This window comes from Hypanus sabinus, chromosome 10 (genome assembly GCF_030144855.1).
Source record: "Hypanus sabinus isolate sHypSab1 chromosome 10, sHypSab1.hap1, whole genome shotgun sequence".
NCBI classification, from domain to species: Eukaryota; Metazoa; Chordata; class Chondrichthyes; order Myliobatiformes; family Dasyatidae; genus Hypanus; species Hypanus sabinus.
The window spans coordinates 132,167,769-132,190,591 of record NC_082715.1 but is presented as its reverse complement, the minus strand read 5'-3'; the positions used below and the strand labels follow the sequence as shown (position 1 = coordinate 132,190,591).

Sequence of the window (22,823 nt, the reverse complement as noted above, 5' to 3'; positions counted from 1 at the left end):
CATAACTCCATGGTTTCAAAATGCCCGAGAATCAATTAATGACCTTTGAAGAGTTATGATTGCTGTTACATTTAACAAAATCCTACAAACAGCAATGTGATCATTTCCACACATGTTGATCTGGGGATAGTGTTGAAAGATAAATATTGATATGGGAGCAGTCACCTATTCTTTCTTAAAATAGTCCGAAAGGGATACTGAGTACATAACCTTGGACAAATGCTTCTTCCAAAAGCAACAGTGCAACACTCCCTCATGTGTGCAGTGAATTCCATGCTCAGATCTCTGGAATGGGTCTTGAACCCACTATCTTAAGACTTGGGCATGTTACAACTAAGCTGGATTTCAGAATCAGAATTATCATACAATGTGAAATTTCTTGTTTTACAGCAGCAGTGCAGTGTGAAGACAAAATTACTACAAACTACAAAATAAATTAAATAAACAGTGCAAAAGGAAACCAGAACAATGAAGTTGCATTTGCCACTAAAAATCTTCACAAAAATTCTTCAGAAGACAAAAATAGTGATATGTTTCAATGCGGAGCTGCAAGGTAAAGACAAGTTTGTGGTTCGCCAAAATCAGGTAGGGGGTGAAGGTGGTTTTTGGCACATTGGCCTTCATCATTCAATGTACCGAGTATGGAAGTTGGGATGTTATGTTGCAGTTGTGCAAGAAGTTAGTGAGGCTGGAGTTGGAATCCTGTGCTCAGTTTTGATCGTGCTGCTGTTGAAAAGATGCCATTAAGCTGGCAGAGGAGATTAATGAGCACGTTGCCAAATCTTGAGATTGAGTTATGGTGAGGGGTTGACTATCTTGGGATTTGTTTCTTTCTTTGGATGGTAGGAGAATGAGGGATGAACTTGGAAAGATGAATAAAATCATGAGGGTCATAGAGTCAATGCACACAGGATTTCTCCTCAGAATTGGAAAATCAAGAACTAAAGGGTATAGGTTAAAATGAGAGAGAAGAGATTTAATAGGGGGCTGGTGTAAATTTTTAAAGGTGGTGGTCAGAATATGGAAACAGTTGTCAGAGAAAGTGATTGAGGCAGGTACATTAACAACATTTAAAAGGCATGTGGGCAGGTATGTAGGTAGGAAAGGTTCAGAAGGATTTGAGACAGACCATTTGGGCTGAAGGGCTTGTTTCTGTGCTGTGCTCTGCAACTCCATGATGGATGATGATGGGGAGATGGAGATAAGCATTCTCAGAATAGATCATACATTTGGATATCTCTTCAAAATACAATAGTTTCTGAAATTGCAGAATGACTAAGCACTCCAAATTGCACAGCAGGAAACTCATTAGAATGCTATTTTGAAAAGTTACAGAATGAAACCTCTGAAAGAAAAGCAGTCTTCTAAATAATCAAAGTTAGAGGAAATCTCCACAGAGCCATCAACTACTTCAATTAGATGAATTATTTTGGACTGGATTCCCAAAGAGTAAAATGCAAAGTAATGTACAGAAATGTATGTTTCATAAAGTCAGTTCTGATTCTCTTCACACCCTCAGACTGGATTGCCTGAAGTTGAATAAGTGCATTCCTAACCTTTTAAGTAGAGGCTTTTGTTTTGTCAGTTCATAGTGTTGTTTGTTAAGCTATACCTAAACTTGAACAACTTTAAAAATAAGTTGTTGCAGTTGAAACAAAAAATATCCATGATTGAATATTATTGTTCATGATAAATAATCTACTGAAATATTGACAGATATCTCACCAAATTCTTTCAAAATTATAATCTTAAAATATATTTGTAATGATTCTCTATCAGGAATCTCTTGAATGGAATTCTAACATTAATAGTTCCATCTATCTACATCTGTTCAGTCACATTACAGGCTGTGCAGCAAGAAAATACAGTGAAACTAAACAAATCATCAGAATAAAACTTATAAACTGCAAACAATCCAAACAAAACTCTCCTTTTCTTTCCTGAATACACATCTGTCTTTCAACCATCTTGTTTCTAGCAAGGTCATCAACCTGAAACATGAAACCTCCAAAACCCAGGGCCTCTGTACCTCCCTTTGCCATTGGATCCTAGACTCCATCACCAGAAGACCACAATCTGTGCTGATCGGAAACAACATCTCCATCTTGCTGATAATCAACACTGGTGCACCTCAAGGATGTGTGCATTGCCAGCTACTCTACTCTCTCTACACCCTTGACTGTGTGGTTAGGCACAGACCAAATGCCTTCTATAAATTTGCTATGACACAGCTATTGTTGGCAGAATTTCAGATGGTGAGGAAAAAGCATGCATGAGGAGATAGCCCAACTGGTTGAGGTATCGCAGGAACAACCTTGCAGTCAACATCAGTCAGACCAAAGAATTGATTATAGACTTCAGAAAGGATAAGGTGAGGGAAAACACCACTCATTCAGGGATCAGAAGTAGAAAGGGTGAGCAGTTTCAAGTTCCTGGGTATCAACATCTCTGAGGAGCTATCCTGGGCCCATCATATCGATGCAGTTACACAGAAGGCACAACAGCAGCTATATTTCATTAGGAGTTGGAGGAGACTTAGAATGTCACCAATGACGTTTGCAAATTTCTACGTATGTACGGTGGAGAATATGTTAACCGGCTGCGCCACTGTCTAGTATGCAGGGGCCACTGCAAAGGACTGGAATAAGCTGCAGAAAGTTGTAAACTCAATCAGCTCCATTAAGAGCACTAGCCTCCCTGGCAAACAGGACATTTTCAAGGAACTATGCCTCAAGAAGGCAGCAGCCATCGTTAAGGATCCCCATACCCAGGACATGCCCTCATCTCATTGCTACCATCAGGGAAGAGGTACCAAAGCCTGGAGACACACACTTAATGATTCAGGAATAGCTTCTTCCCTTTGTCATCAGATTTTTGAATGGAATTGAACCCATGAACACAACTTCACAGCATTTTTTTCTCTTTTTGCACTGCTAATTTAACTTTCTTTTTAGTTTTTACTATTTATTGCAATGTATTAATGCTGCATAACAACAAATTTCACAACATATGCCAGTGATATTAAACCCAATTCTGATCTCTGCTTTTTTTTTCACTGATGCTCGATGACTTCATACAATTCTTTGCTTCAGTTTAGATCTCCAGAATCTGCAGAATCTTGTGTTAAGGTCCAGAAGATTTACCAAGAAACAATTATTTATAAAATTGATTATTGCAAGTCTGGCAAATCTTGGAGAACTATGGATTTTCAGTAAAAATGTTCTCAGTGCAATTTTCACATTTGGAGTTTGGAGGCAAATGTAAGCTGAAACCCAGAGTGATGCAAGGCATTTAGGAAAGTGAGAAGTGAGAACAGTGTTGATTATGAAGATGTCCTGGAGCAATTAGACAGTCTGTTTAGAATTTGGACTGTGTCACTACGTCAACTTATGGATGTCACACTTTAGTACTTTCAGTACACTTGTGTAAGACAAGGATGGTTGACATTCAAGAGCTGGAAATAAGAAATCTCAGAATAAACATATCTGCATGTGCTAAAGAGAGTGAGGAATACACTTATCAAAAAGACTCAAGATACAAGGGATTGTAATTACGTGGATAGATTAGATGAGCTTGCATTGTAGTTTTGTCTTTGTAGAGTATGGAAACTGGCAAGGAGTCTATGGAAATAAGGCAATCAAGTAGTGAGATCATGGAACCTATACAGATTAAACAGGAGGAGGTGCTTGCTGTCTTGAGACAAATCAGAGTAGATAAATCCCCAGGACCTGACAGAGTATTCCCTTGGACCTTGAAGGAGGCTAGTGTTGAAATTGCAGGGGCCCAGGCAGATATACTTAAAATGTCGGTATCCACGGGTTAGGTGCCAGAGGATTAGAGGATAGCTCATGTTGTTCCGTTGTTTAAAAAAGGCTCTAAAAGTAAACCGGGAAATTATAGGCCAGTAAATTTGACATCGGTAGTAGGTAAATTATTGGAAGGAGTACTAAGAGACAGGTTCTACAAGTATAGTCAGCCCTCCTTATCCACAGGGAATTGGTTCCGGGATCCCTCACGAATACCAAAATTCGCAGATGCTCAAGTCCCTTATTCAACCTGTCTCAATCCAGTGGACCTTAGGACCCAGCAGAACCCCAAACCTTATTTAACCTGTCTCAGTGCAGTGGACTTTAGGACCGGCGCCAGAGCTCTGAATGCACAGTATTTCTGTTCACGAAAATAATCACGATCACGATTGAAAATAAAGTGGAAATAATAAAGCGATCAGAAAGAAGCGAAACGCCATCGGTCATTGGAAAAGTGTTAGGCTACGTCGGTCAACGATCGGAACAACTTTAAAGGATAAAGTGAGAAAGGCTCTGCCCTGATGAAAGCTACAATTATTACTAAGCAATGCAGTGGTTTAATTATTGGGTTTTGGGTTTTTGATCCTCCACAGCAACCCGGCACGGTGGAGAGCGCACTCCAAAGTGATCTGTCACTAGATCGAGCTCGGGAACTTCCTGAGCCCGGTGCTGAAATATACATTCTTAAGTGTTTTATATGCATAGAAAGGTAAAATATATACTATATGCTAAGACAAACGTTTGACTAACTGACGCTAAATAATACTGAATGTACCTGTTCCGACTTACTTAGTAAGAGAACTTCCGACTTTTTTCGATCCCGATGCACGACAACCCACGCGCATCCTCCTGTATACTTTAAATCATCTCTAGATTACCTATAATACCTAATACAATGTAAATGCTATGTAAAATGGTTGATATACTGCACTGTTTAGGGAATAATGACAAGAAAAAAAAGTCTGTACATGCTTGAACAACAAGTGCTGGAAGAGCACTTCCAGGTTTTTGCGATTCGCAGTTGGTTGAATTTGCACATGCGGAATTCGCAGATAAAGAGGGCCGACTGTATTTAGATAGACAGGGACTTATCAGGGAGAGTCAGCATGGCTGTGCATGATGGCTTATGTTTAACCAATCTACTAGAACTTTTCGAGGAGGCTACCAGGAAAGTGGATGAAGGTAAGGCAGTGAATGTTGTCTACATGGACTTCAGTAAGGCCTTTGACAAGGTCCCACATGGGAGGTTAGTTAAGAAGATTCAGTTGCTAGTTATACATGGTGAGGTAGTAAATTGGATAGTAAATTGGTAGTAAATTAGACTTTGGCTCAGTGGGATAAGTCAGAGAGTGGTAGTGGAGGGTCGCTTCTCTGAGTGGAGGACTGTGACTAGTGGTGTGCCACAGGGATCAGCGCTGGGTCTATTGTTATTTGTCATCTATATCAATGATCTGGATGATAATGTGGTAAAATGGATCAGCAAATTTTCTGATGATACAAAGATTGCAGGTGTAGTGGACAGTAAGGGAGGTTTTCAAAGCTTGCAGAGGGATTTGGACTAGCTGGAAAAAATGGGCTGACAAATGGCAGAGCACAAATGGTAGGGCACTGAGGAGTGCAGTAGAACAGAGGGATCTGGGAATACAGATACAAAATTCCCTAAAAGTGGCATCACAGGTAGATAGGGTCATAAAGAGAGCTTTTGGTACATTGGCCTTTATAAATCAAAGTACTGAGTATAAGAGTTGGAATGTTATGGTGAACTTGTATAAAGCATTGGTGAGGCTGAATTTGGAGTATTGTGTGCAGTTTTGGTCACCTAATTAAAGGAAAGATATTAATAAGGTTGAAAGAGCGCAAAGAAGGTTTACAAGGATGTTGCCCGGATTTGAGAAACTGAGTTACAGAAAAAGGTTGAATTGGTTAGGACTTTATTCCCTGGAGCGTAGAAGAATGAGGGGAGATTTGATAGAGGTGTATAAAATTATGATGGGTATAGATAGAGTGAATGCAAGCAGGCTTTTTCCACTCAGGCTAGGGGAGAAAAAAAAACAGAGGAAATGGGTTAAGGGTGAAAAGGGAAAAGTTTAAAGGGAACATTAGGGGGAGCTTCTTCACACAGAGAGTGGTGGGAGTGTGGAATGAGCTGCCAGTTGAAGTGGTGAACGCAGGCTCACTTTTAACATTTAAGAAAAACTTGGACAGGTATATGGATGAGAGGGGTATGGAGGGATATAGTCTCGGTGCAGGTCAGTGGAACTAGGCAGAAAAATGGTTCGGCACAACCAAGAAGGGCCAAAGGGCCTGTTTCTGTGCTGTAAGGTTCTATGGTTCTAAAACAATGTATGTATATACATACAGTATATTACATAAGCTTCTGACAGAAAGAGATCAGTTCTGAAGCAAATTCATTAGTTCAGGTTTTCTCTCTCCACAGATGCTACCTGATCTGCTGAGCATTTTCAACATTCTCTGCTGTTCAGATTATCAGCACTTGCCATGCTGCCAGTCTCACAGTTCCAAAATTGTTTGCTTTCCTAGTGTGTTTATTCATCTTCTTTTTAGAACTTTTCCAAAAAAAAAATCAGTCACAATTAATAAGCCTTCACCACCCTCTCTTAAGACACCATGATGCATGTGTCATCTGGGCAATGTTGGTTTCTGCCCTGTCAGATATTTTCCCCATCCTCTTCAACCGCCCTACTATTCTGCAACTTTAAAATTTTCCAAAACACAAGAGATTGTGCAGATGCTGGAAATCCAGAGTAAGACATACAAAATGCTAGAGGAACTCAGCAGGTCAGGCAACATCTCCGAAGAAAAATAAAGAGCTGATGTTTCAGGCCGAGACCCTTCATCAGCACAGCTAAAAGCTCTATATTCCTGACCTGCTGTGTTCCTCAAGTTTTCCCAGTCTGGAAGACAGGTCATCAATCTGAAACATTAACTCTTATTTCTCTTTACAGCCTTTACTGCTTTAATTTCAGATTTCATCATTTTTATTTTCCGATTACGATCTTCCAAATATTTGTAACTCATCTATAGCACATTAGCACTGCATAGTTCTCTAACTCACCCAGTCATTTTCCCCAAAGCATTCAATTATTTTAACCATGTAGTACAGATTTCACTTTTGCTCTAAACTGGCACTGCAGCACTGCCTGAGCACCACCCAATTTGAATCTTAAGTATCTACGGTGGCAAAGCTATGATCTCAAGTAAACTGACAACTCCACTAGATTTTTAAATAGCTGGACCATTACACAAGGAGCAATGCTTAACTATTCTTGCTCCCATGCAACAGAGTATTCACAAAATAAGGCTAATGTTACAACATTTGTTTTTAATTGAGTATTTCATTTGAAATGTAACAAGGGCAAGAACCACTCAGGGGACTGAAAACTGTGTCACAAGCCATACAACAAATTACTTAGAATTACAGTGCATGGATGCTGTTCGCAATACCCTGCACTGCAAATGTATGAAGTTTGCTGGATAAACACATTGAATCCCCTCAGAAAATAGCACACAGCCCTCATTGTGTTTGATAATTAAGGCTGCTAGGTTAACAAAAGACTGACTAGTAAGAATTTTGCACTGCAATTATTTTGGTTTGACAGCAGCAGGTCCTTTTTGCAGGCTTTGCGTTCTAACTATACGTTTGAAAAGATTCTTGGCAAAGGGATCATTTATGACGCAGTCACCTCTCAGAAAAAAAACACTTCGTCCAATTATGTCGGACAATATCAAAAATTATTCCATGTTTAAAAAGCTCAAATAATGCAAGAAGTGCTCTTTCAAAAGTAGTTACCTATTAGTTGACGTGTATAGGAATGTTTTTGGGCACTATTTGCGAAATGTAAGAACATACAAGAATACTTCAATAGGAAAAGGCTGTTTGGCCCACAATATTATGCTGAACTAACTAAATTAGTAATCAAATACCCAAATGCACATTAATGTCCCTCACAGCTTCATGAATGCCCCTATCATATTTGCCTCCACCACTACCCCAGCACATTCCAAACACCCATCACTCTCTGGGTAAAAACTTGCAGCATACATCACCTCCAAACTTAACCCCTCACACCTCAAATGCATGCCTTCTGTTAATAGACATTTCAACCTTGGGAAAAAGATATTGGCTGTAATTTCCTTATAAGCCTCTATCAGATCTCCCCCTCAGACTGCAGAGAAAATAACCCAGATTTGTCCATCTTCCCCGAATAGATCCTCTTCTGCGCCTGCTCCAAAGCCTCGACATCTTTTCTATAATGGGTCAACCAGAATTGAACGCAGTATTTCAGATGCAGCCAAACGACAGTTTGAAGAAGCTGCAACATCCTGACTCTTGAACACAATTACTCAACAAATAAAAAGCAAGCATGCCACAGAGCTCCGCTTACAGGGAGCTAAGAAATTGGACTCCAAGATCCCTCTACTCAACACTGTTGAGGGTCTTCCCAATAAGAGTGTACAGCCTCTTTAGATTTGATCTCCTAAGGTGCAACATTTCACATTTGGCCAAGTTAAACTCCATTTTCCATTTCTCCATCCATATCAGCAACTGATGTATCTATTGTCAAATGTCTATGCGGTCCAGTATTCATATCTGCAAATTTGCCAATTCATCCATCTTTGTTTTAATCTAGATGTACACTCAGTGGCCACTTTATTAGACACCTTCTGTACCTAATAAAGAGGCCACTGAGTTTATGCTTGCAGTCTTCTGCTTCCAAAGTTAATCCACTTCAAGCTTCAACACATTGTGCATTCAGAGATGTTCTTCTGCACATCATCGCAGTAACACATAGTTATTTTGAGCTTTTGTCACCTTTCTATCGGCTTGAACCAGTCTGGCCATTCTCCCCTGACCTCCTCATTAACAAGGCACTTTCATCCACAGAACTGCCACTCACTGGATGTCTCCTTTTGGGGGGTTTTTTGCACCATTCTCTGTAAATTCTGGAGATTGTTGTGCACAAAAATGCCCAGGAGATCAGCAGTTTCCGAGGTAATCAAACTACTCCTGTCCGGCACTAAAAATCGCTCCACAGTCAAAGTCATTCAGATCAGATACAGGAGCTATAAAAAGTGTACACCACCTTGGAACTTTTCATGTTTTATTGTTTTACAACACTGAATCACAATGGATTGAATTTGTCTTTTCTTGACACTGATCAACAGAAAAAGACTTTTGTGTCAAAGTGAAAACAGCTATCTACAAAGTGATCTAAACTAATCACAAACATAGAACACAAAATAATTAATTGCTTAAGTGCTCACCCCCTTTAATATGACACACCAAATCATCACTGGTACATCTAATTGGTTACAGAAATCACAGAATTAGTAAAAGGTGTCTGAGCTATATACAAACCTCTGTGTTGTCAAGGTGTTTCAATTGATAGTGGTAAAAAATACACCTGTATCTGGAAAGTCCAACTACTGGTGAGTCAGTATCCTGGCAAAAACTACACCATGAAGACAAAAGAACACCCTAAGCAACTCCATGAAAAGGTTATTGAAAAGCACAAGTCAGGGGATGGACACAAGGAAATTTCCAAGTCAGTGAATATCCCTTGGCGTGCAGTTACAATCTGTCCTTGGCTACAACCCAGACTATTTTGAGTTAGTGGTGGAGAGAAGGTTACTAAACAAATTGTTATACATCATGGATAATCAGGCACATCCTCTCCATGACCTATTGAATAAGCAGCAGAGCACCCTTTCGAACAGGCTCATTCAGCTCTGCTTTTGCAAGGATTGTTACAGAAAACTTTCCTAACAAGTGCAATAATCATGTACAACAGTGCATCTCTGTGCAACAGGAGTACACATATCATAGTACAATAGTCTCTGTTTTACTAGATCAGATTTCACTTTGACATGAAAGTGTCTTTTTTTGTTGATCAATGTCAAAAAAAAGGCCAAATTAAATCCACTGTGATTCAATATTTTCCCCATTCTGATGTTTGGTCCCATCCTTGCCCTAGTTATCCCTTTGCTCTTGCTGTATCTATAAAATGCCTTGGGATTCTCTGTAATCCTACTTGATAAGGACTTTTCAGAGCCCCTCATGGCTTTCCCAAGTCCCTCTACGAGTTCCTTGCTGGCTTCTTTACAATCCTCAAGGGCTCCATTTGACCTTAGTTTCCCAAACCTTACATATATTTCCTTTTTCCTCTGAAGTAAATTCACCAATTCTCTTGAGATCTAAGGTTCCCTGACCTTTGCATCCTTGTACTTGCTTCATACTCAAACATATCCATCCACTACTCTGTGTAGTTGGTCTTTAAATACCCTCCATATGTCAGGTGTGGACTTGCTCCAAAACAGCTGTTCCCAATTAGCTCTCTCTAGTTCTTGACTAATACTCTCATAACTTACCCTGCTCTAGTTGAATACTCCCCCTCCCTCACAGTCCATATTTATCCTTATCTGTTGCTGCAGTATCTTAAAACATCAGGAGTTGAGATCATTGTTCCCCAACTGAAAGTCAGTCACCTAGCCAAGTTCATTGCCCAACATCAGATCTAGTATGGCCCCTCTTCTTGCTGGGTGTTATACGTCTTGATTTAAGAAATCCAGACTATTAAGACAAAATTTCCTCCAGAAAACAGCAATAAACATTGCAGGATATAATCAAGAGTCAGCAATGTATTGAAAGCTGTATTTCCAATATAGGACAAACAAGTAAGTAAAGAAATTTACCACTATCTTACTGAGGGCAGGCGACAACTCTCAGACACCTCCTCATACCTACCCCTTGAAGAGAACCTCATTCCGGACCATCAGAAAACTTTCTATCACCATCACTGATCTCATCAACTGGAGAACACAAATCCACTGCCAGCAAACTCATAGTTCCCTTATCCTGCACTGCTCGCTTCTACCTCCAACCCAAGATCCACAAACTGGACTTTTGGGTAGGCCAATAGTCTCTGGCTGCTCCTGTCCCCCAGAACATATCTCAATTCTATTCTTTTCCCCTTGGTTGGTTCAGTCAATTCCCACCTACATCTGCAACATTTCTCACACCCTCAATCTCCTCAGTAACTTTCAATTCCCTGGCCCTGACCACCTCATTTTCACCATGGACATTCAGTTCTAAGTCACTTTATCCCACTAGAAGGCCTCAAAGCTCCCCGCTTCATTCTTGATGAAAGAACCAACCAATTCCCCTTCCCCTCCACCAAATGGCAGAACTGATCATTGCTCCCAACAATTTTTCCTTCATCCCTTCCCACATGCTCCAAACTTGAAGGGTAGCCACAGGCACCCACACGGGCCTCAGCTATGCATCTTCATCAGCTACATGGAACAGTCTATGTTTGAATTCTTCCATGGTAACACACCCCAAATCTTCCTCTGCTACACTGATGAACGGATTGGTGCTGCTTCTTCAATTTCATTAACTTTGCCTCTAATTTCCACCCTGCCCTTAAATTCACTTGGTTCATCTCAGACACCTCCCTTTCCTTTATTGACCTCTTTGTCTGCCTCTTTGGAGATAAATTGTCAATCAACATCTTTTATAAACCTACCGATTCCCACAGTTATCTTGACTATTCCGCTTCCCACCCTATTTCCTGTAAAAATGCTGTTCCCTTTTCTCAGATCCTTTGGCTCCGCCGCATCTATTCCCAGGATGCAACGTTCCATTCCAATATATCAGAAATGTCGTCCTTCTTCAAAGAATGGGGTCTCCCCTTCTCCACTACTAATGTTGCCCTAACCCCCACCTCCTCCATTTCCCAAACATCCATGCTCAACCTATCTTCCCACTGTCTTAACAGCGACAAGAGTTACTCTTGACCTTACCTACTACCCCAACAGCCTCTGCATCCAACACATCATCCTCCACAACTTCCCCCATCTCCAAAGGGATCCTACCATTAAACATCTTCACCTCCACCCCCCTTTCTGCAGGCATCGCTCCCTCCCCAATTCCCTTGACCATTTGTCCCTCCCCACTAATCTCCCTCCTAGCACCTATCACTGCAAGTGGCCTAACTGCTACATCTGCCCCTTCACCTCTTCCCTCACCTCCATTCAAGACCCCATTCAGTCCTTCTAGATGAGCAACATTTTACCTGGGAATTGTAAATGAGGAACCACTTCATGGAACACCCCCATTCCTTCTGCGAAAAGCAAAAATTCCCAGTGGCCAAATATTTTAATTCCAATTCCCATTCTGACATGTCAATCCATGGCCTCCCCTTGAGCCAAGATGAGGCCACCCTCAGGGTGGGGAAGCAACACCTTTTATTCCATCTGGCTAGCCTCCAACCTGATGACATGTAGATCAATTTCTCCATCTGGTAAAGAAATTCCCTCCCCATCCTCTCTTCCTCTGTTTCTCACTCTGACCTCTTACCTCTTCTCACCTGCTGATCACACCCCCCTTGGTCCCATCCTTCTTCCCTTTCACCTCTAGTCCACCCTCCTCTTCTATCAAATACCTTCATCTCCAGCCCTTTACCTTTCCCACACATCGGCTTCACTTATAATCTTCCAGCTCGCCTCCTTCCTCTTCCATCCACCTTTGTATTCTGGCATCTTCTCCCTTCCTTCTCAGTTCTGAAGAAGATTCTTGGCCCATAACATCAACTGTTTATACATTTCCATAGACATTGCCTCAGCTGCTCCAGCATTTTGCATGTGTTGCTTTGAATTTCCAGCATCTGCAAGCCTTCTTGTGTTAAAGATATTTAGTTTACAGCTTAGGTCAATCTCATCCATCAAACCACATATCAAATGCAAACTGTATTTGTCTCATCAGACCTCTGTGCATTTACATTGAAAAGTTGAGAAGTCCTTGTGAAGACATTAGGAAAAAAGCCAATTTCTTCATTTCGCTCAGAATTTGCACAAATTTCACTATTCTCAATGATCAGTGATAAAATTTATGGGAAGTAAAATTACACTTTGTTAGTTTAGAAACCCCAAGAAAATAGCTGTTTTTATTTAATATTAATGCAAACAATAGTGTTGTATTTGCATGAATACAAGATTGTTAAGTAAATTTAAGTGCATTCACTGTTGTAACATTACAAAGAGGCCACACAAATTGATTGCGACAAGTCCTCACAAACAGGAAAGACCTAATTTGAAGGCATACAGAATTAAGAAAAATAAATGAGAAAATGCTACAAGTGGGCAAGATTTGATTGTGCAAATCATGAAGGCTTCTCTTTGATGATTTTGAGCACCACAATGTAAAAGGCATCAATGAAAAGGGGAAATCAGGGAATGACTTTTGTTGTAAACTCACAGCTGAAACAGTGTGATGTGTGCGATTGCACTTGCAGATAACATCGTGGCCTGAAATCAAGGAAACAGAATTACAGCTGGAACAGATAAATCACATTTTAAAAATGATTAAATAACAACATGATTATATCTTTTTTTGATGTCCGTTCAGCATTAGCCAAACAGTACAAAGAACTTGATCTGTTCTTCTTCAAACGATTCCATCAGCTCTAATGTCCACTACAGAGCACAGTTTACTGTCTCATCCAAGAAAATGACAACACCTCAAACAGTGCAGAACTTTCTCAAAATTGCACTCATGCATCAGCCACCACTTATCGCGCACCTGTCTTTATGCAAAACACGTATAAACCTCTGAGACTAGGGTACCATCAGCTGAGCCTAACTACTGATGACCTGCACAGGGTAAAACTTCCAAGAAAAACAAACCAAAAACTAATTAGATACATGCTAATACTTACAAGGGTATAGGGAAAGGCTGGAGGAGTCGAATTCACTAGATAGTTCATTCACAGATTTGTCAGAATTACAATGGATCAAATGACTTCTGTGCTCAATTATTCTACAAGATCACCAATATAAAAAATACCATCAAATATCATCAGTCCTCACCTTCCATTACAGGCAAGTGGTTGGTTCACAAGCAAGCTGCCATAAGTATGCATGTAGATTGAAAAAATCAGGTTAGTGCTGGATCCCAAGAGAAGGAATATGTACCAATCAATACTTGGAGCAACTTGTGGTTGAGCCAATGAGGGTAAAGACAATTCTAGATTAGGAGTTGTGGTATGAACCAGATTTAAGTAGGGAGCTTGCGTAAAGGAACCCTTTGCAGACGGTATTCTCTATCATATTATGAACACTCTGGACTTTGAGTGGGCAAAGATAAAGTCAGATATATCAGTATTTCATTGGAATAAAGGGAACTGCAATGCAAATGAACTGGTCAAAGTTCATTTGAAGGAGACACTAGCAGGGATGATGGCAGAACAGCAATGGCTGGAGTGTTTTGTGAGCAATTCGAAAGATGCAAGATAGATACATCCCAAGGAAGAACTAGTATTCCAAAAAAAGGATGAGGCATCCAATACTGATAAGAAAAGACAAAATACAGGAGAAAAGCAAAAGGGACGGTATTAAATAAGAGCAAAAATTAGTGGGAATGTAGCGGTGTGCTACACGCAGCGCTAAAATTACGACACGGAGTCGGTAACTGCAGTCGCAGGAAAAAACTTTATTCGAAATCCTCAGCCTCACTTTTAAGCCTCCCTCAACCTGCCCCCCGTGGCGCAGAGGCTCCAAAGCTCTGTGCTCGCAAACCCCCGTAGGCTATCTAATTGTGAGCCGGTTCGGATGTGCCAGGAAATGGGTCGCCACAGGAAGTTAGAGGATTGGGAAGCTTTTAAAAGCCAACAGAAAGCAACTACTGAAGCCATAAGCAGAGAAAAGATGAAATATTAAGGCAAGCTAGACAATAATATAAAAGAAGAAACCAGAAAATTTTTCAGATATATAAAGAGTAAAAGAATAGCGAAGGTAGATATCAAACCACTAGAAAATGACACAAGACAGGATAATAGAGTACAAGCAATGGCAGACAAACTCAATTTTTTTTCTTCATTTTTCACTGAGGAAGACACCAGTAGTATTTCAGAAATTTGAGTGTCAGCCAGAAGTGAGTGTAGTTGCTATTACTAAGGAGATGATGTTTGGAAAGCTAAAAGTTCTGAAGGTGGATAGATAAGTCACCTGGACCAGATGGACTATACCCTGGGGTTCTAAAAGAAGCCGCTGGAAGAGATTGTGCAGGCATTAGTAATGATCTTTCAAGAATCACAAGATTCTGGAATAGTTCCGGAGGAATGGAAAATTGCAAATGCCACTCCACTCTTTAAGAGGGGAGGGAGGCAGAAGAACGGAAATTATAGACCAGTTAGACTGCCTTCACATAACCACATAACCATATAATAATTACAGCATGGAAACAGGCCATCTTGGCCCTTCTAGTCCGTGCTGAACGCTTACTCTCCCCTTGTCCCACTGACCCGCACTCACTCAGGTATATGGACCTTTCCTGTCCATCCAATTTTACTTTAAATGACAATACTGAACCTGCCTCTACCACTTCTAATGGAAACTCGTTCCACACAACTAACACTCTCTGAGTAAAGAAGTTCCCCCTCATGTTACCCTTAAATTTTTGCCCCCTAACTCTCAACTCATGTCCTCTTGCTTGAATCTCCCCTACTCTCAATGGAAAAAGCTTATCCACGTCAACTCTATCTATCCCCCTCATAATTTTAAATACCTCTATCAAGTTCCTCCCTCAACCTTCTATGCTCCAAAGAATAAAGACCTAACTTATTCAACCTTTCCCTGTAACTTAGGTGCTGAAACCCAGGTAATGTTCTAGTAAATCTTCTCTGTACTCTCTCTATATTGTTGACATCTTTCCTATAATTCGGTGACCAGAACTGTACACAATACTCCAAATTCGGCCTTACCAATGCCTTGTACAATTTTAACATTACATCCCAACTCTTATACTCAATGCTCTGACTTATAAAGGCCAGCATACCAAAAGCTTTCTTCACCACCCTATCCACATGAGATTCCACCTTCAGGGAACTATGCACCATCACTCCTAGATCACTCTGTTCTACTGCATTCTTCAATGCCCTACCATTTACCATGTATGTCCTATTTGGATTATTCCTACCAAAATGTAGCACCTCACACTTATCAGCATTAAACTCCATCTGCCATCGTTCAGCCCACTCTTCTAACTCGCCTAAATCTCTCTGCAAACTCTGAAAACCTACTTCGTTATCCACAGCGCCATCTATTTTCATATCACCTGCATACTTACTAATCCAATTTACCACCCCATCATCCAGATCATTAATGTATTTGACAAACAACATTGGACCCAGTACAGATCCCTGAGGCACACCACTAGTCACCGGCCTCCAACCTGGCAAACAGTTATCCACCACTACTCTCTGGTATCTCCCATCCAGCCACTGTTGAATCCATTTTACTACTTCAATATTAATACCCAATGATTGAACCTTCCTAACTAACCTTCCATGCGGAACCTTGTCAAAGGCCTTACTGAAGTCCATATAGACAACATTCACTGCTTTACCCTCGTCAAGTTTCCTCGTAACCTCTTCAAAAAATTCACTAAGATTTGTCAAACATGACCTTCCAAGCACAAATCCACGTTGACTGTTCCTAATCAGGCCCTGTCTATCCAGATAATTATATATACCATCTCTAAGAACACTTTCCATTAAATTACCCACCACTGACGTCAAACTTACAGGCCTTATAATTGCTAGGTTTACTCTCAGAACCCTTTTTAAACAATGGAACAACATGAGCAATACGCCAATCCTCCAGCACCATCCCCGTTTCTAAGGACATTTGAAATATTTCTGTCAGAGCCCCTGCTATTTCTACATTAACTTCCCTCAAGGTCCTAGGGAATATCCTGTCAAGACTTGGAGAATTATCCACTTTTATATTCCTTAAAAGCGCTAGTACTTCCTCCTCTTTAATCATCATAGTTTCCATAACTTCCCTACTTGTTTCCCTTACCTTATACAATTCAACATCCTTCTCCTAAGTGAATACCAAAGAACTTCAGTGGTTGGTGTCCATTATGAAGGATGAAACACATGATAAAATAGGTCAAAGTAAGCATGGTTTCCTTACGGGGAAATCTTACCTGAAAAATCTGTTGGAATGCTTTGAAGAAAAAACAAGCAGGATAGACAAAAGAGAGGTAGAGGACGTTGTTTACTTGGATTTTCAGAAGGCCTTTGACAATGTGCCTCACATGAGGCTACTGAAAATAATAGCCCATGGTATTACAGGAAAGATACCAGCATGGATAGAAAATTGTCTGACTGGCAGAAGGCAAAGATTAAAGGGGTTTTTTTCCAGTTGACTGCCAGTGACTGGTGGTGTTCTGCAGGAATAAATTCCATTAGCCAACCCTTCAGTGTTACATAGTACAACCAGGGGAGTTCAGAACAGCTGGTTAAAAAAATAAAATTGGCAATGTAACTGATTGAACTGTAATTGATGTGACCACTTCTTTCCACGTTCTACATCAATGATCTGGATGACAGAATCGATGGCTTTCTGACCACATTTGTGGATGTTACAAAGATATGTGGAAGGGCTGGTAATGTTGAGGAAGCAGGGAATCTTCAAACGATTAGGAGAACGGACAGAGAAGTGGCAGATGGATTAAGTGTAAGCAAGTGTATAGTCATGCACTTTGGTGTAAGGACTATTTTCTAAACGGGGAGAAAATTCAGAAATCAGAAGTGCAAAGGGACTTTGGAGTCTAGCAGGTAAACTTAGGTTAACTAGCAGGTAAACTCAGTGATAAGGAAGGCAAATGCAAGGTTAGCACTCATTTCGAAAGGACTAGAATATGAAAGCAAGGATGTAATACTGAGGCTTTATAAGGCATTGGTCAGACTATACCTTGAGTATTGTGATCAATTTTGGGACCCTTATCTAAGAAAGGATGTGCTGTTATTGGAGAGGGTCACAAAAATGATCCCAGGAATGAAAGAGTTAATGTCTGAGGAGTATTTTATGGCTCTGGGCCTGTACTCACTGGAATATGGGGGAGGGGGGAGATCTCATTGAAGTGGACAGGAGGAAGAATGAGGGTTCCACAAATTTTAACTATTTTACCAAGTTTAATATCAGTGTTTATGATCCAAGAGCAAAAGACGGCAAAGGAATGGTATTAATTTTCAATGAATCGCACAATGTTCTCCCGTAAACAGATTCCTGTCCTTTTGCAGGATATGGCAAAGATCTGGTTACTCAAACAGCTTCAATATGGACAATATTCAAATATGTCACACCATCGACTCTTCCAGAGCCATTTTGTTGCTGCAGGCTTGACAAGGCTTTTCATAAGTTTCTTTACATGTTGCAACAACGTACCTTCCAGATTGCCAAAGTTGTGTGGTTCCACCTCGTTAATATTCTGACTTCTGCCCCAACAGCACATCCGCTACCGAAACCCTCCAAAACAGAAACCACCAGACTCAACTATTTCAACGCTCTCTAGATTGGTCTTCCATTCTCCACCCTCCATAAAAGGCTCTTATCCTACATCCTTCCCATTCATTCTTTTCTTATTGACACATGTACTCAGTGTGTCAGGTACCTCCTGTACCTAATAAAGTGACCACTCAGTGTATCTATCTCAGAAACAACAAGTTCCTGTATAGATCCCTGCAGAACAGCATTAGGCACAGTTCTCCATCCAGAGTAAGACCCATCAACCACTGCACACCACAGTTGTAACACGTGGGTCAGTTTGAACCATTCTCCTCCAAGCTCTCTCATTAACAAGGTATTTTTGTCCACACACCTGCCAGTCACTCTTTTTTTTTCCCTTTTTGCAGAATTCTCCTATAAACTCCAGAGATTGTTGTGCATGCAAATCCCAGGAGGTCAGCAGTTCCTGAAGGAGCATAGTGGTCAGCACAACACTTTACAGTACAGGTGACCCGGGTTCAATGCCTGAACTTGCCTGTCAGCAGCAGTTTGTACATTCTCCACATGACCACACAGGTTTCCCCCGAGAGCTCTGGTTTGCTCCCACATTTCAACGACGTACCAGTTGGTAGGTCAATTGGTCATTGGAGCTCATCCTATGATTAGGTTAGGGTTAAATCGGAGGTTGTTGGGCAACATGGTTCGAAGGGCTATACATTTTGCACTGTATCTCAATAAATAAATACAATACTCAAACCACCAAAAATACTCTGGCACAAAAAACTCATTCCATGGTGAAAGTCACTTAGATCACATTTCTTCCCCATACTCATGTTTGGTCTGAACAACTGAACCTCTTGACTATATCTGCATGCTTCCACATGATTGGCTGATTGGGTATTTGCATTAATGAGCAGGTGTGCCTAATAAATTGGCCACCAAATGTATTCAGTATCCTGGTTTTGTATTAAAATTTCATTCTTATGCACTGGAGAAACCTATACTTGACCTTCTCTACTTCTGAATCCTTCTACATATGACAAAGCACTTTTCTAATTTTCAATTCCTGTAAATATGGCTCCTCATGCATTGCTGCCCCACAAGAAAGGCCACCTCGGGCCCAGTACACTAAAACAAACACTTCCAATCATCTGCCACTCACTCGTTTTTAAGATCCTCCTGATTCTCCAGCTTATGATCACTCATATTTTCTCCTTTGTCGTGATGTCTTTCGTCCCTAAAGACATTCTTTCCTCAGTTAAAAACACTGTGAGAGTTCAGTTTATCAGTGATACAGTCATACTTGTTCATTACAAGATTTAAGGTGAACAGTGGGACCAAGAGAGACTGATCAGTATATGTTTTGCACTGGAAATTAGTAGCAGCTGGGGGGAACCAAGATATAGTTACGAGTTACTATAAAAGAGTTGAAACGTTACAAAGGTAAAAGGAGGCTAATATAAAGGCTTCAAAAATGATAAAGAGGCTCTTTAGGAAATTACAGATTAATCAGATCAAAACCTTACAGGAAAGAAATCCACAAACAATAATTAAAGCCAGACAGCACAAAGCCCTTTGGCCTGCAATGCATATGCTGGCCATCAAGTACCCATCTATACTAATCACATTTACCAATGTTTGTTTAAATGCTGCGACAATACTAGCCTTGACCAGTCTCTCAGGAAATGGGTTCAAGTCACAACCACACTCTGGGTAAGAAAAAATAATCTCTCTCAGATATCCTCTCAACCTCTTACTCTACATTAAATTTATGCCTTCTAGACAGCTGCATGGAGAATGGTTTATTACAATCTACCCTATCTGACCCTGCAATGATTAATTCCAACTGGAAATCAGTTGCCAGGAGGCTTTAGATACTGTGAAACTGGGGTTAATAAATTTCTGTTGGATCACAGTACACTATCAACAAATAATTATGGATAAAAATGTGCATGACCAGGTTGACATTGTACTTGACTAAATAGCAGAACAACTTTGATTCCTATAATTCACACCAGAGTGTGATATTATAACAGAATAGGTGAATGAGCTACAACGAAGTATACTTAACTCACACCAAAAGTGTATTGACCTCCTGACTGAGAGTCAAAGTAACTTACTTCAGCTGGGCACTCTTACGGGTTTCAGTGACCTGTGTTCAATTCTGTCACTGTACATAGCTCGTATGTTCTCGTTGCGGCTACACGTGTTTCCTTTGGCTGCTCCAGTTTTCCTCTACATTCCGAAGACGTACAGTGTTAGTAGATTCATTGGTCACAAGGGGGCCTGTTTGCTGTGTGTGTTATCTCTAAATAAATTATGCTGAAAATACATTTCGTTACATTTGGAGGAAATGGCTTCCCTATTCCTGGCTGGCAGCGTGGCGGTAGGTCTCTACCAAAGGAGGTGGAAGGCGCTCCTTCCCTCCGCTAGCCTACAGGTCACCTTTGGGCAAGGCGTAGCACCTGCTTAGCCCCCCGATCAGGGTCACGAGAAGCCATGGGAGCAGGTGGTGGACAGTCATACAAGCAGCTGGTCCATATTACAAATCCTGGTTATGCAACCACTGACGCTAGACAATCTCTGACAAGTATTGACAATGACTGGGGTTACCCGGCTTGTAAAGACCCTGCCCAGAAGAAGGAAATGGCAAACCACTCCTGTAGAAAAACCCAGCAAGAACAATCACCATCATGGAAAGACCTCGATCACCCAAATCATACAACAGAGCACATAATGATGACGATGATGAGCTTCCGTAAAAAATTCAATCACGAACAAGAGAAAATCTGTAGATGCTGGAAATTCAAGCAAGACACACAAAATGCTGGAGAAACTCAGCAGGCCAGGCAGCATCTACGGAAAGGAGTACTGTTGATGTTTCGGGTTAAAGGGTCTCGCCCCAAAATATCAAGTAAACCTAAACGGGCCTAAACCTCATCATACAGAGAAAACTATCAAATTGGGAATCAACCAGAAAGCAGAGAAAGCACACAAAGACTTCTCTTCAGACATAGAGTCACAGAATCACAGAACAGTACGGCATAGATACAGGCTATACAGCTCAATGAGGCCATACCAACTATGGTGCCCACCCAGTTAGTTGCTATTTCTTGACTTTGGTCCATTTCGCTCTCTGCTCTGACACTATGTACCAATCCAAGTGCTTTTTAATTGATACCACTATATCTGCCTCAACTAGTTTCTATGGTAGCTTGTTCTACATATTCATCACCCTCCACATGGTTAAGTTGCTTATCAAGTCCCTTTTACATTTTTCCTTTCTCCCCTTATTTCAGTGCCTCCTACTTTTGGTTTCTCCTACACTGGGAGAGTTATGGTCCATGCCTCTCATAATTCCAAACACTTCCATCAATCATTCCTCATTCTCTAACATTCTAAGGAATATACAGTACTATGCACAAGTCTTAAGAAACATATATGTAGCTAGGGTGCCTAAGACTTTTGCACAGTACTGGAGTAATTTTATGTATTGCACTGTACTGCTGCCACAAATACAAAAAAAAATTGACGGCATAAGTGAGTGATGATAAACATGATTCTGATATGGGTCTCTATTGTGGACTGAGAGTGGGAACAGAGGAGGAAGAGGGGAATCATGTTTGGGAAAAGGGTAAGGGAGAGGGAGAGGGAAGGGAGGGGAAGCATGAGAGAGATGTTCTGTAATGATCAAGTTGTTTAGAATCAAATAATCTTACCTGGTGTCTCAGGGCTAGATGTGCCTGCACCATTGCAACAGCATCCCCCCACCCCTGACACTGCTCCTCTGCCACGTGTCACACACCCCTCCCACAGCACTCCACCCTCACCATTCCCAACATCCTACGCTCCCACCAGATTTACAAACTCACTCTCAACTTCACGCTGACAAATACAGTACTGTGCAAAAGTCTTTGGCACCCTAGCTCTAGATATGTGTCTAAGATTTCTGCACAGTACTGTAGACCTAGTCTGGCCAACCTTTCCCTGTTACTTTGGCCCTCTAGCCCTAGCAACATTCACATAAATCTTGACTGTGCTCTTTCCAGTTTGACCTCATCTTTCTGTTAACAGGGTGATCAAAACTGTACACAGTACTCCAAGTGAGACCTCACCAATGACTTATACAACTGTCACATAATGTATAACCACTATACTCAATATCCTTAAGGTCAGCATCTGAAAGTCTTCTTCACCACATTGATGCCACTTTCAACAAACTATGCCATTGTCCTCCGAGGTCACTCTGTTCCATTGTACTCCCTAGTGCCTATTATTTATAGTACAGGTCCTCTGATGGTTTGACTTTCCTAAGTGTATCATTTCACATTTACCTGCATTGAAATGCAGTTGCCATTCCTTGGCCTACTTCCCTAACTCAGACCCCCTTATAATCTACAATATTCTTCTTCAATATCAATAACATCTCCTAATTTCACATCATCCACAAACTCACTGATCAAGCCTTGTTCATTCACATTGAAATCATTTATATAAATAACAAATAACAAGGGTCCCAACAACAATCCTAGCAGTACACCATTAATCCCAGAATCCATTCCAAGAAACAACTTTCAACTATCACACTCTGCTTCCTAACAGACAGACAGGCATACTTTATTAATTCTGAGGGAAATTGGGTTTCGTTACAGCCGCACCAACCAAGAATAGTGAAGAAATATAGCAATATAAAACCATAAATAA

General features: G+C 40.8%; 1 protein-coding gene across 1 annotated transcript in view; it reads right to left on the bottom strand.

Annotated features, from left to right (window-relative positions):
• The window catches only part of pdss2 (prenyl (decaprenyl) diphosphate synthase, subunit 2), a 221,227-nt gene that overhangs the window by 180,548 nt on the left and 17,856 nt on the right, over nucleotides 1-22,823 (bottom strand). The window lies entirely within an intron of this gene.